The sequence below is a fragment of the Protopterus annectens genome, chromosome 15.part0 (genome assembly GCF_019279795.1).
Source record: "Protopterus annectens isolate FY-2018-M chromosome 15.part0, PAN1.0, whole genome shotgun sequence".
Taxonomy (NCBI): Eukaryota; Metazoa; Chordata; order Ceratodontiformes; family Protopteridae; genus Protopterus; species Protopterus annectens.
This window is the reverse complement of record NC_056749.1, coordinates 654632535-654647055: the sequence shown is the minus strand read 5'-3', so window position 1 is coordinate 654647055 and position 14521 is coordinate 654632535. Positions and strand designations below refer to the sequence as shown.

The 14521-nt window shown below is 37.2% G+C and overlaps 2 long non-coding RNA genes across 2 annotated transcripts in view; both read left to right on the top strand.

Moving 5' to 3' along the window:
- LOC122789988 overlaps positions 1–4093 on the top strand; it is a 67082-nt gene extending 62989 nt beyond the window's left edge. Inside the window, exon 3 of the long non-coding RNA XR_006362900.1 lies at positions 3031–4093. This is a non-coding gene — a long non-coding RNA (uncharacterized LOC122789988). The remainder of the gene's footprint in view (positions 1–3030) is intronic.
- A 3432-nt stretch (positions 4094–7525) lies between these two features.
- LOC122789987 lies at positions 7526–12540 on the top strand. The gene is made up of 2 exons (XR_006362899.1): positions 7526–9350; positions 9397–12540. It is a non-coding gene; the product is annotated as an uncharacterized LOC122789987 (long non-coding RNA).
- Positions 12541–14521: the final 1981 nt, after the last annotated feature.

Sequence of the window (14521 nt, the reverse complement as noted above, 5' to 3'; positions counted from 1 at the left end):
CTAAGGCCAAGAATATCGATCCTTTTACTGCCCCTGTTCAGGCAGTCCTGGACTTCTTAGCAGAGATTTTTCATGCAGGCTCCTCTTCTTCCACAGTCAGAGTTCAATTGGCTGCTATTTCCAATTTTCATGTCGGGATAGCAGATCATAATATTATGTCCCATAGGCTCTGCAGGGCCTTCTTGAAAGGAATTTTCCTACTAAAACCTCCAATCAGGAATCCTCCTCCTCAGTGGGATCTAAATTTAGTGCTGACATCCTTGATTCTTCCGGCCTTCGAGCCAGCTGCTTCTTGTTCCCTGAAATATCTTTCTTGGAAAACTTTATTCCTAGTGGCTATTACATCGGCCAGGAGGGTGTCTGAACTTCATGCTCTTTCGGTTCGACCCCCCTATTTGGTTTTTCACAAAGACAGAGTATCTTTGAGAACTAACCCAACCTTTTTGCCTAAGGTCGCTTCAAAGAACAATTTGAATCAATCCATTGATCTCCCTGTATTTTTCCCTAACTATTCAGATAGAGCTGAACAAAAGCTACATTATCTTGATGTCCTCCGTCAACTTAGATATTATTTGGATAGAACAAAAAAATTTAGAAAATCTGATCAACTTTTTGTTTCCTATGCGGATAATAAAAAAGGCCTTCCTGTTTCTAAAGTGACTTTGTCTAGATGGCTTTCTTCGGTCATCTCTGAAATTTATCTGCTCAGGGGAAAACAGCTGTGCTCAAAACCTAAAGCACATTCAACTAGGAGCTTAGCTACTTCTACAGCTTTTCAAGCTAGACTTCCTTTAGACACTATTTGTGCAGCGCCACTTGGGCCACTCCTCACACTTTTGTTTCCCATTACAAATTGGACTTGGCCTCCAGGGACAGAGCCAGTTTTGGCTCTACAGTCCTCAAGAGTTTGTTCCATTGAGCCACCCAGGATAGAGGTGCTAGGGGCGGTCCCATCAAGCAAGAATGAAGGCGAGATTGACAACTTAACATTAAGAAGTTATGTACCTACCATAACGTTCCATGTTAGTTGTCTTCTCTCGCCTTCTTTCTTGCGACCCTCCCTCCTTCCCCCTGGCCTGGACAGACCTTGTTATAAGAAACTGTTATGCTGAAGACCATTCAGACCTGGTCCTTCTTCCATCTGTAAGTTTTTCTTTCTTCCTTTGGGAAGTATTTTATGCTTGGTGCTATTGCCCTTTGTCATCAAACGAGATCTGGGTACTTACCGCCTTGCATCATGGGATATGGGGCTGCCTCGAGCTGGTAAAAGTGACTCTCGAGCTTAGCAGGATCGGCTCCGAACCCATCAAGCAAGAAAGAAGGCGAGAGAAGACAACTAACATGGAACGTTATGGTAGGTACATAACTTCTTATTACTACCTGCTGTACCTATATTGCTACTGTTTCATGTATATTTTTGCCTTTTTTGGAGCTTTTCTCCCCAGGACTCCATTGAAAACGGGTTCTTTATGGCCCAATGGACTATCCTGGTAAACCAACTGCAATAAATAAATAAATAAGTGGTGATGCACTCCCCCACCAACCTATGGAAGCAAGAGACCTGAGCTTCTTGCAAAAACTGTGAATTGTTTTTTCATTCTTTTGAGTTTCAATCCTTTAGGAGCAATGTTTTGATGCTTGCTGTTTTGGTACTTCAGTATTTAGAAGTGCATCTATATGTTTCTATATTCGTATGTGTGTGTACACACACACACACACACACGCACCCTAATCTTAATGGCAGTTATTGTTGGTTATTAGTTACAGGTGTGCATCTTGGCACAATTGAGATGCTGTTGCCCTTGGGAAGCAATTATCTGTTACTGAAAAGTCCTTCACTGTCCTTTTTCTTCCAAGGGATCTTTTGCCTCCAGGAACAGCTCTTCTGTTCTCCATGGTAACTGGAGTAGTCTCTCATCTCAAGGTGGTGTATTCCTGTGCTAAAAAGTCCATGTACATAGTACAGCTAAAACAAATGGACCACACACACTAACTTTTTGGCCGCAAGAAAAATCATATGTATGCATAGACTTGTAGTGGGGGTGGCACATGCATTCATGTATATGTGTGTGTGTGTTTGTGTAAACCTGTGTATTCATCTCCACATGCAATGAAATGTTGGTCATATTTGGCAATGGTATAGTTGGTCAAATTATGTTACTGAAGAACTTCACCAGATTGAGAAACAAAATTAGAGTATAAAGAATTATAGTAACTTAGACTCAGTGCTGATACCACCCTCCCACAAGAATTAATGTTGGTCTCGATCAACTTAATACTTAAACTCAGCAGAACAACTAAATTATGATGGTTGTTTCATTACCATTTTATTTTTTTTGTATTTAATATATTAAGAGATGTATTTATATATTTATGGAATTCATTTGAAATAATTATCAAATGTAAATTAGTATTACTATTTAACAATTTAATATCTTAACCATGTGAACTGAAATGTATTATTTGTATAAGTGGACATTTTTAGAATATGGCTTTAAAGAAGCCATGATTATTTAAATACAAAGTGTGCCTGACTGCCATTAGTTCTGATGAAGTCCATTAGAAATATTGAATTTGGCCGAAAGTGCTTAATGTATATGTGTTTTGGATTAAATCAGTTTAAACATTATTGTATCTGGTGATAGTGCTTCAGACTCTACAGTGCACTGATGGTTTTGTGGTTAGAAGTGTTGTGTTAGTGCACCACATCAGTTTTTTGTGGTTACTTTGACAGGTTTACCCTTGATTATTTAAGTCCAAAGTTATATGAACAGATATGCGTGCACTTGCACACTATTCTTTTTTTCTATACATTGCTACTGGTAAAAATCTTGCAGAAACATTTTTAAATATGTGGAAGGAGGAATGCAAACCTTAAGTGTAGATAATTACAACTGTCATCTTAAATTATTGTATGTCTACCTTCTGTTATTTTTTAATACGAATAGCAATGTAATCCATGTACGAGAGTGAGACGTCATCACTGTTCAAATACAGGATGGTCACCTTTGCTCTGTATTTGTTTTACAGGCTGGGACTAAAGCACTTAAGAAAAACCCAATATTCATACAACCAGTGGAGGAATCCCTTGACACCATCACAGTCGATTCACCTTTTCTTCCCGAACAGCAAAAGAAGAATGGAAGTGTCCTAGATTGTTAATTCCCATGGACCACTGCAGTGGATGAAGACTATCCTTACACCATCTGAAGAGAGGATCCATTATATTGCATTATTGCCCATGTCTCAGTTTCAAAGAACTGATCTTTTGCAAAACTTGGCATATGTTTGATGGGTTGAGTAACTTTGGATGGCTTATATTACACAGCTTAGCTGCAAAAGTGGAATATTGTATGTACTGTTGTATGTACTTAAATGTAGGCAGTTCATCTGATTGCATTGTTTCCGGTGCGTTACATAATATATGCAGTTATGTGGCCACCAACCATGGTGACCCTCTAAACATGTTAAATATGCAAGTTAAAAGAAAATGGAAGGAGGCTTATGGCAGGGAGGTCATTGTATTCCCACATGAGGAGAAGTAAGGGTGCAGTAGGATTACACTTACGATCTTTTTTTTTTTTTTGGAAAATGCATTTATTTTTTGCTTTGATATGTGATAGAATGTAAATTCCTGGTATGTTTACTATTAATTTATGAATTTTGTTCAGTGACTTGATTTTTCAGGTCAGGTTGACTAAATGGGTTTTTGCTTAAGCCTGTTATTTCAGGCATTTTATTTTCAATACTGAAAAGTTGGACCAGAGATGGATCATGGTCAAATGGGGTGCTAGGCATGGTAATGGATTGGACCCCTCCCCCCAGCATTCATTCCAGTGTCCCATTACTTGCCTAGTTCTCCCCAGTCACCATAAATACTGTTCAAACCTCTCAGTGTGCATACTGTTTTGCTTTACTTCTCATTTGATTACAGATATTTGTATTTAGTTTAGAATTCTATAAATTTTAGTTTAGTTTTAAGTAAACATTTTATAAAGTTTAAAACTTTTATAGCACTAACACTGATGGACATTTGCTAAACAAACCAATACAGTCTCAAAACAAAAACAAACTTGGCATTAACTGTGAACTTCTCTGCTCTTGAAACTCATACCCATTGAAATGGCATTGAATCCCACAGTCAATGAAAATGCATCTAGCATCTGGGCTGTTTTCAAACCATAGGCCCCTTGCACACATTTTTAGGACCATGCATACAAGCATGTGTTCTTTGATTCACCTTCCTGTTTGTATTAAATTATAATTCTTGTATAATACAGCACCACTTGTTAGTGCGTTTTAAATTTGTAGTTTGAAAATTTTTCCAGTAAACAATGAAACAAAATGTATGAACCAGTAATGACAAAATTGCCCATTTCAGAATATTTCAACCATATGTCTACTCAAACTTCCGTCATTACAATCCACCAGCATTGGTCAATATGCACAATTTCTGAAGAAGTAAAAGCTATCTGAATAATAATTCCACATTAAAGAGATCTATAACTTATGAAGAGGTTGATGCTAGCAAACAAATTTCTGTTTCGGTGTTTCATCTACAAATTCAGCGCCTGCTGCCCTTGAAGAATAAATTGCCAATGTCACATTAAAAAATGGTAAGCTGGTAATATTGCAATAAGGAATGGATACAAACTGATAAAGTTCATAGTTATTAGCTTCGCAACCAAAGGAGGACATACTCATGTCTTTGCAGCACCCTCATCCTCTCCCCCTTAAAGTGCAACACAGTACCAGTAATCCATCTGCATGCTGTGTGAGCAGAAACCACCACAGGCTTCTGTATCAAAAGCAACAATGCTACCTGTTGTGCTACTAGCAATGCTTTTAAATTCTATAGCACCATAGTGATGACCTTTTGCTAAACAGAGCAGCTGCACATTGTAAACAGACTTAGCATAAGCAGCAGTAAACTTCTTTTCCCTTGAAGTTCACAATTCCTTGAAAATGCACTAAAGCTTACAATTCCTTGTAAATGCACTGAAACTAAAAATGCACTGAAATTCCTATTTTTAGCAGTTTGGTACTTGGTGTAGAAGATTCAGTCTCTTGTCTCTTTTAATTAATGTACAGGGTTTGAGCCTAAGCAATTAACTAACCTGGCATCCCTAACTGGGGCATTTTACAAACACACACACACTGCCATCTGTCCATTAATTTCATGGAAGAAGCAAACCAGGTCCAGACAGCAAGCATACATTCATGAGTGGAATAAGCAAGCAGGAATATCTTGTATTTAAATCCTGCACTTAGAAAGGAAGAAGCAAGAAACAGGTGTGTGCAATGAAGCACACAGGGATGCATGAACGAAAAGGGCATTCGTAAAGAAGAATGTCTTTTAAAAATATGTAATTTTTTTGGTTTTAATGAAAAAAGTAAATGCGACATTCCCCCAGCCAGTGGTCCCTAGGCAGCTGCCTAGGTTACTTAGTGCTGGATCCAGCTCTGAGTTCTGCTGTATAGAAAAATGTGCCATCATGGGTGCACAACTGCAGTTAGGGGAAGAAGGCTACATTTTGGACATTGAGGTATAGTTACAAAAGCCTTGGATATGTCCATGAAGAGAGGGCATTGTAGAATGAGATTAGCCTACATGTATTTGTTTTGCATCTGCTTTGCATACAGAATATTTGCAAGTGTTCACTGTGTTTGACAGATATTTACTTTTAGCAGCACAGCAGTGGAAAGATTGTTGCAGCTGAAGTTAACACTATATTATAGGTTCATAGATTCATAGGAGGTTACTAGGCTATTGGCCCTAGAGCTTTTACAAGCCTAGTCATGTTAATCCCTTGTATCCCCATTTGTTCTTTTTTTGGGTAGTTCACAGAACAAATTTATGAACAGAGTGGGTCTGTGATAAATACCAGCTACCCCTGTCCATGAGGGGCAAGGGTGCCACCCTACGGGTGAATATTTAGCTGCATAGCAGTCGTGTTGATAATATACCTCGTGCCACATTTGCATGCAGTTAGAACATGCATGGATGACATAAATGATGAGGTAAATGAAATCAGACCCCTTACACTTGGCTTATGATTAATGTTGTGCCACAAATTCACATTCACCTCGCCATACGAGTCTTGCTCTATTGTAGAATTTTTTGAAGTATTAGTACATTTTCAGTAAGTAGCTCTTCCTAATTTTCTTTTCTATTCATCTGAAACTTTTTGTATTTGTATAATATCTAAATGTTTCTCATGTTCCACGATCATTGTACTGATCCTTATAGGATTTTGTCTGAGCCAACCAGCTTTATTACTGAACACTGTCAGAGTAATATAGTTCCTTCAGAGCTCTTTCTCTGGGGAAATGAGAAAAGGCAGTCAGTGTGTACTGAAATAGCATGTGGTCAGCATTACACTTTGCATTACTGTTTAGTTTTAGCAGAACTGACACCTAGATTTTAGATAACTGGGTTTCAAAGTTTTTACTTTCTCACATATCTTCCTATCACGTTAGGCATAACACGCAGTTTCCCTCCCAATTAAATACATTTAGCACTTGTAAAGGCTGCGATAAGACAACACATGCATGACATTCAGGGACAGCAGCCAATTTCTATCTAAGCAAGAGTAATAATGCTTCTGAAATACATATTGACTTGAAAAGCAATTAATATAAATGTTAAGTGCTATATCAAGCTTGTATTAATTTTTTTTCAAAGTTATTCAGCTGTGTGGAATTGTAACACTGTAGCAAGTTTTATCAGTTTCTACCGCAAAAAAATTAGAATGAAGCACAAAATTATAAGGATAAATCCTTGAAATCATGTTTTTTTTTTTTTTATTTTGGTATTACTCAGTAAAATAACATTTGTAATATGTGTTTTGTCAAACAGAAAAAAACATGAAACTGCAACAGCTACTTTTATTTAATGTCATTAATCTAGAAACTTAAAAGACTGAAGTTATTTAATGATAGTAACTGAGATACCTGATGTGATAGTAAAATGCAACTTTGTGAATTGTGTATTCAGTTAAACACAGAAACTTCAAAGAATTCAAAAGCTGTCTTTATGTGCAAGGCAAAATACTTCTTACGCTGAGTGATTGTCACTTCTGCTACTCCAAGGCTGGTACATCACAAGCAGCATTTCCACACTTGGGCAGTTGAAAAAGTATAAACACAAGAAATGAATACTGCCATGTAATCTGTAGATGTTTTGCCATTAGAGAGAGAGAGAGAGAAATATTCTGAGCCAAATTAAAGGTCATCCTAGAAACCAAGGGAAGGTCGAGTGGAACTCAGCTGTACTACGGAGTTGTCCTTTTATTTATTTTTTTTCCTGGAAGCTCTCCCACTGGTATTTATAAACTAGACAAAGGTCTTTAATTGCAAGCCGCGGTGGTACAGCGGTTGCGTTGTTGCCTCACAGCAAGAGGTTCTCCCATTCGATTCTCAGCTAGTGTGTGGGGAGTGCCTTCTGTGTGGAGTCTGCATGTCCTCCCCGCGGTCAAGTGACCTCCGAAAGATGTGTGTAAATGGGCATGCCTTCACTGAAGGTTGGGTGTTGGGCTGGCAACTCGGCACCATAAAAATCTACTGCCAATCATTAGCAGACCAGAGTTCCGCTGTGGCGACCCCTTACTGGGAAAAGCCAAAAAGAAAAACAACAACAAAGGTCTTTAATTCAGGATTTATCCATTGTTCATTCCAAAATGTTCTTTCTCACTTTTAACAATAGAAAGCAAAACCATCCAAGGTTCATGATGCTTCCATGTAGTATTTTTTTTCCTTGGAAAAGCTACGTATAAGTCAGGAACCTCTTCTCTTTTCAAAATGAATGTAGTATACACGTTGAAAGCATCAGTATTGTTAAGGGTAAATAAAATATTTCAGTCTGTGGCAGAAAAAGTAGAAAGTACTACCTGTGCAGGGGCCAGTACTCAGTCATATCTCCCTGAACAAGGAAATTCATGGTCATTTTATTGAAAATCCTTATCAAGGTAATAAACTATCAGACGTCTGCTAGCATCCAATAGAAAATAGCTGAACAATACACTTTATTCCTCAGAGCGCTACTAAATATCGAAATAGAATATGCCAGGTTTAGTAAAAATACATCTGCAGCTTCTTATCTACAGTTTTACCTAGTGAAAAATAAGTTTACTTTTACCAGGTGATTTACAAAAAATGCTGCCTCAGGCTCAAAAAACAAAATGTAACATTCTGTTCTTGTTCATAGTTGCACAGTACTTTTGCAGTCACATACACCAGCCTTCTGAGAGACTTGCAATTTCATTTTAACCCATTACAGTATATACCTTTAAATAAGAAGATAAATCACTAAATCGGATGGAGTTTCCTGTTCTAGTCACATTTCGGTCATTCTTGCATCTCATTTGCCTTATGCCAGAGACTGAATTTATTTTTTCAGTAGTTGTACCACAATTGGTGTGGCAGTGTGGTGGCCAGCTTTTTATGCACAGTTTTGACTAATATAGACTATAACTAAAAATAAAGTTTTTTAGACAGGCACAAACAGATAATTTTTATAGTTGTACATGCACTGATACACAAGTAAAAACATTTTTTTCAGATGTATTCACATAGTTCACCATTCTAGTAATGATTTTCAGTGTTGTCGTTACATTATTAGCACTTTTAATTAACCTTAGGTTCCTTTGTGGTATCACATTGTTCTCTTTGTGCACTCTGCTCACCACCACACACCTATAGCATGATTTTAGAAGTATGCAGACAGTGACTCACCAGTGCTACTATCTGCTATTAAAGCTGACAAGGTATATGCTCTAAGGTTTTTCTTCCAATCATGTTTAATAAGTGACATTAAGGGGAAACTTCTGTCATATACACACATCAGCAGAAAAGGTAATTATAACAAATATTTTTACATCATATCATTCTTCAAAAGAATTCTATGCTGCTCTTCAATAGACTTCAGCAGCTGGATGCATAAGCTTTATCCTTTCCAAGACTGCTGAAGCAGAATCATGCCCCTTATGTTAGTGTGTTACAGTGCAGAATGGTCTGCTCTTCCAGAAGCATGTGGCACAGTGGTTAACAATCCTTCCCCACACCCACTGAGTTCCACAGTTCCATTCTTTGGTGAGGTGCCACCTTTAAATAAACAAATAATCACTTTCCGTGGCACAAAGGATAGACCAGATGGGTTAGCATAGTATATTTTAATATCCACTTTTGTAAATACTTCAACAGAACTCTGAGTTCTGATGAAGTATTTACAAAAGTGGATATTAAAACTTACTATGCTATCCCATCTGGTCCTAGCCTTTGTGCCACTGGAAGTGTTTATTTGTGGACTCTCTTCACTTTGCCTTCATGGTTGATTTTTAATTGGCTTTGAGGTGCCATCTTTGCAAAGCTTGCTTATTTCTTTTTATTGGTTTTGAGGTGCCATCTTTGCAAAGCTTGCTCATCTCCCACGTGCCTGCTTTTTTTTTTTTTTTTTTCGTTTGGGGGGCTCCGTTCTTCCCATATCCTAAAGTCATGCCATATATCATCTCATGGAATGGTGTGATGTAAGGGATTAGATTCTGTACATTGCATCCTCTCAGTGCCAGGATAGGCTGCAGGTCCACCATGACCCTGAACCAAATAAAACAGGTAGTCAGAGAATGAATGAATTAATTACTTAAACAAACCTAGCAAAACTTGTACTTCTCCACAGCCCTTTAAGGAGTTAGGCCCATGAGTCCAGCTATCTCCATAGCCCTTTAAGATGTTTGGCCCATGAATCCAGTTAAGCTGAACATTGCCATTTCTTTAGTTACACATTCAGTTGTGAATTCAGAGAAACATATTCTTGATTAATGTATAGCCGTATACAGCATTTTAATTACATTTAACATATTGATCCTGGCCATTTTTTGCATCATCTTCAGGGTGTGATCTTTTAGAGGCAGAAAAAGTGAGCTGAACATCTTCGTAATCCAGTGTACAAATTTCTGCATCTGGCTGAGGCAGGGATTTCAGTTTTGTCATAAGTGGAGTAACTATAGCTTGCACTAAATCTACTGTTATAGAAATTTGCCGAAATGTCATTCCCAGCCTGGACCTGCAGTATTACTTTAACTTCCTCAGAGTTGCCAGTTTCCCTGAATTTCTCTGTACCATTTCCTGATGCATCCTGCAGATGTATTACAAGAGGGGGTAGATAGGTTACAAGTTGTCCTTCCTTAGCATGTAGGATGCATGACAATCAACTGGCCCTGCCCGTGTTCATGAAATGCAATACCTTCATTCCTAAATCTTCCCCTTAAACTGGTTCAGTCTGCAGACTAAAGAATACTGCTTCAAAAAAAAAAACACAATAAAAAGTGTTTGCTCCACAGTTGAACATTGTTTTGTTTCCTTAGTCAGTGATGCAATGGCTAAAATGTGGAGTTGCACACAGTACACCATTTTTAAAAGTCTAGCTTCTTTTTTCAGTATTACCATTGCCTGAATTTTGCTGCCTGACATGGCTTAGATCCCATTGAAACAACAAACAAATAACTTGCTTCCTGCCTGGGATGTGGGATTCTTTCTTGTATTTATTGTTGATGAGCTTTTTTTTTTCATCTGCAGTATCATGTCATTCTGGCCATATAGTATGCCCTTTTTGGAGTCTACAGTGACAATTCATAAATCCAATGCAAACCAAAACTACTAAAGATACAGGTAGCACTTAAATGCGCACAGATAGAGAACCAAAAACAATAACTCAGTATCCAAAAATACTTCATTTAAAACAACAAAACGCTTAAATGCATATAAATAGAAACAGAAAAAGAACCAAAAACTATCAGCTTTGAATCCAGAAGGCACATACATAAAAAAGGAACCAAAATCAATAATTCTAGATGCAAAAATGTATTTTTAAATAAAAAGAAAAGGAGCATGGATGAGGTCTTGAGTCTCATTCAGTTTAACATACAAAAATACATTTAGAAGCCAGTTTTCATAACACATGTGCTTGCATAAAGTAATAACATTTATCTCCTCAGCTTTAAACATAGCACCAGACTGTCTCTTATTTATGCTGAAACCATGACAGGCTTCTCATTTTCCCTGCCAGTCTGTTTCATATTACAGTAATAAGGGTTCCATGTTATCATCCCTAATACTTTGAGCAATAACTTGTAAGCAGTGGAATTCTATAACATATTCTGTTGATTTCCCCTCCCTGAACACAAGTAGGCTGCTATGTGTAATACTTGCTACAATAGAATTACAAAAATGGTGCTCTAATGTATTTTTTAACCATATATCTGTATATTTACGTTTACTGTAGTGACTACTGGCTTAAGACCATTTGGACTGATTATAAATTACTTGCTGCTTTTTTATAGTCTGTCAGGCTATCTTGTATCATTCTATTTCTATTCATTATCATTAGCGTAGTGTACTGTGCCCATTGCATGACAAATTTCTTTTTGTTGTATAGACTTTTTCTAGTGCATGTGCAAAGCAAAATAAATGCATTGAACATTCTGTTTAAACTGCATGGAATATTACATTATCTAGTAACATTTTTCTGAGTAGGCACACAATTTCAATTTATTATTAAGGTTTGTACTAAAAGATTAGTGACATTTTATACCCACTATATTTCTTCCAAACACTGTCAGCTTACGGACTTTGTATTGCAGACTGCAGCTTAATGCAGATGAAGTCTGCAATACAATCAGTGTTTCCTGTGTTTTGGTTTTAAAGTAGTTGCATATCATCTTAATATTAGACACATCAAAACACTTTATTCATATTATTTATTTTGATAACTCTTCAAAAAAAAATACTTTTCATGTTGTGGTAGTTATATCATTAAAGATTTCACCTACTTAAATGTATGTTATATTAAAAATACAGCCATTTCTGTTGGGTATTCATTCACTTGGAGTATGCAATTTTTTACTGATATTTTTCAAGACACATTCACGATGGACTACAGCACTGGCCAGGAGACTCAACAAAAATCTATTTTTTGGGCTAATGGATAAATGTAACTTCATATAAAATCTAAAAAATATAGAACAGGAAAACTAAATGTGTGCATATGGTTTCACCTAGACATTGCAACTTGAAGTTTGTGTCTCAAGTCGTTTTACCCTGAAACTGTAACAGTTCACCTTATTAACAAATAATGTATAAAATACAACATGATGTTTGGAGACAAAAACCTTTTGCACAATGTAGCATGTGTTTGTATTATTTTTTTAACCTGTGTCTAAAGACTAAAACTGGGCATTTATAGTTTGTTTGCAGAATATTCAATAACATTAAAATTTTTTTTAAAGTTTCTCTATCTTTTATCAGTCAGAAGGTTAGTATGTCCATGGCTTGATGCTAGGGGCAGGGCTAATGAAAATTTGTACTTTTCATATCTGTTTTCTTCAAATACATAGCAGAAGTACCAGTAGTTTGACATAAATTCTGTAAAATAACATCCTGTATTTCTGTTTTGTAGCACACCGTGTTCATGTTTGTAGATACTATGACAGACAACGTTTTAGATGCATTAAATAAAAAGAAATGTCTGCAGCAATTGGCCATATACTCATTTTCCTGTACTTTCTTTATCAGTTGATCAGATTTAAAATAACAGAAGGAAGCTTGTGTGCGTGTGCATGTGCACACACATGCATGCATGCATATATACAGAAACTATTCCATGCATTTATCATAATAGTAAACTCCAAATACTACAGAAACTATCACATGCATTTATCATAATAGTAAACTCCAAATAAAGTAAGCTTTTCTTTTCGGCTTTTCCCGGTTAGGGGTCGCCACAGCAGAACTCCTGTCTGCTAATGATTGGCAATAGGTTTTTATGGTGCAGAGTTGCCAGCCCGACGCCCAACCTTCAACGAAGGCACACCCATTCACTCATGTCTTTCGAATGCCACTCGACCACGAGGAGGACATGCAGACTCTACACAGAAAGCACTCCAGCCGAGAATCAAACAGGAGAACCTCTTGCTGTGAGGCAACAACACTACCGCTGCACCACCGAGGCTCCAAACTCCAAATACAGTATACTGGGCAAATATTTTCTTTACTTTTATCCACACAGTACATTACCACAAGTCTATCAACTTGCCTGGCACATTGAGAAAGTACTTAACTTACTCTATATTAGAAAAGTTAATAAAATACCAACCTGGGAAAATGGAGGAAGCAAAAACAAATTTTATTCTTCCTAGCACTTTGGCTTTACACCTTCTAGGGAGTTAACTTAATTTTTTTTTCTGCCTCTGCCTTTTTGCCACATAGTGGAAAGTTGCAGAGTCCTCTAAAGCCATTATACTTTTGCCAGTCACTAAAAACTAATATAAATATTTAAAGCCATACATATATACCTTATATATAATTGTATATTGCTGATATTTTTTATAAGAGAGTGATTACAATTATATAGAAGGTATATATGTATGTATGGCTTTAAATATTTGGGTCATGTGGTTGTCTAATAGCATGTGGCTAGTGCTTTCTGAGTGTAAAATGAAGGTTAAGATGCAACATATTTACATCTGATGAAGTGGGGTACACACCTATGAAAGCGCTTATGTTTTTTATTCTGTGGTCTGTTCTACAATAATAATCTTTATACTGGAATCTGCAGCCTACTCCTGGTCCTTCTTTGGTTTATATGCAATATGTAGCTGATGAAATGCAGGCATTTCATATAGAAAATCAGTACTCCTCTGTGCAGATATATCCCAAAGTAATACCCTGTCTTCAACACATAAGCAATTCAGCTCCCCTTCAGTTTCCCTAGCTTACACAGTTGCCATCTGGTGTAGATTCAGGGTTGCCAGCAAGGAGAAGATGCAAATGAGGTCTGAATTCATTAGAATTGCTGAATCCCAAAAAAATGGATCCATGTAGGAATGTAAACATAGTGTAGGCACTGCCTCAGTGTTTGTGTTTAATGGATGGCAACTGTGAATGCTTACATCAGATGGGTGTGCCAGGTTAGACTTGAAGTGTTACTTGTATGTCTTTCAAGGCCGGAAATGCAAGTAAACGGCACACAATTCATAGGTTCTGTTTCATTAACATCCTACCTCTTCTTCATTTGTTGGCAAAATTGATTTCTCTGTCACTTTTTTTATCGTTTATTTTTTGGTCATTGTTTGCATGATGGGTGCTTAGCACAATCACTGGAAACAGAGGAATGAATGGAAGTTTGCTATGCTGATCTTGTTTGTGTGGTGCACACCTCCACGCCAACATGGAGCCCAAAAAGTGAGGGGATCCATTGCTTAAAGTCTGACAGTTAGTACTGAGTCTCCTGAATACACCTACTGCTTAACTGAGACTGTGGTAACATGTGCTAATGCAGTTAATGCATAGATGCATTCCTTTTGGGGGACAGGTGGTACTTGGCTCAAATATAACTGTATCTAATACTTTAAACTACTTTTGCATCACCATTGCTGCTCGCTGGTGCATGATGCAAACCATTGCGCAATGATGCATTAAAGAAAAGAAATGGAGAAGATAGGACTGGTGAAATGGGGAGCAAGCAGGG